At 55.5% G+C, this 247-nt stretch overlaps 1 long non-coding RNA gene across 2 annotated transcripts in view; it reads left to right on the forward strand.

The window, feature by feature from the left end:
• The first annotated feature begins 11 nt into the window (after window positions 1-11).
• LOC123018809 overlaps window positions 12-247 on the forward strand; it is a 3,267-nt gene continuing 3,031 nt past the window's right edge. For both annotated transcript variants that reach the window (XR_006413822.1, XR_006413821.1), the window contains exon 1: window positions 12-214. This is a non-coding gene — a long non-coding RNA (uncharacterized LOC123018809). The remainder of the gene's footprint in view (window positions 215-247) is intronic.

Below are 247 nucleotides of genomic sequence, written 5' to 3' on the forward strand. Positions count from 1 at the left end.
GTGTCAAAAAGGCACGACGAGCCGATGGCAGATTCATGGAATTCATGCCAGGCACGACAAGCCGATGGCCGATTAATGGATTTCAGCCCAGGCACGACGAGCCGATGACCAATTAATGGATTCCCGCCATTGCACGAGCGGCTGATGGAATTTCTGTGCAATCCTTTGTGTCCAGGCAGCGATGCCGCCTCCAGCGGAGAAGCCCCTATCTCAGGTACATGTGCAAAGCGCCGTGGCTTATGGGCTG

This window comes from Varanus komodoensis, unplaced genomic scaffold (genome assembly GCF_004798865.1).
Source record: "Varanus komodoensis strain SLA01 unplaced genomic scaffold, ASM479886v1 scaffold116, whole genome shotgun sequence".
NCBI classification, from domain to species: Eukaryota; Metazoa; Chordata; class Lepidosauria; order Squamata; family Varanidae; genus Varanus; species Varanus komodoensis.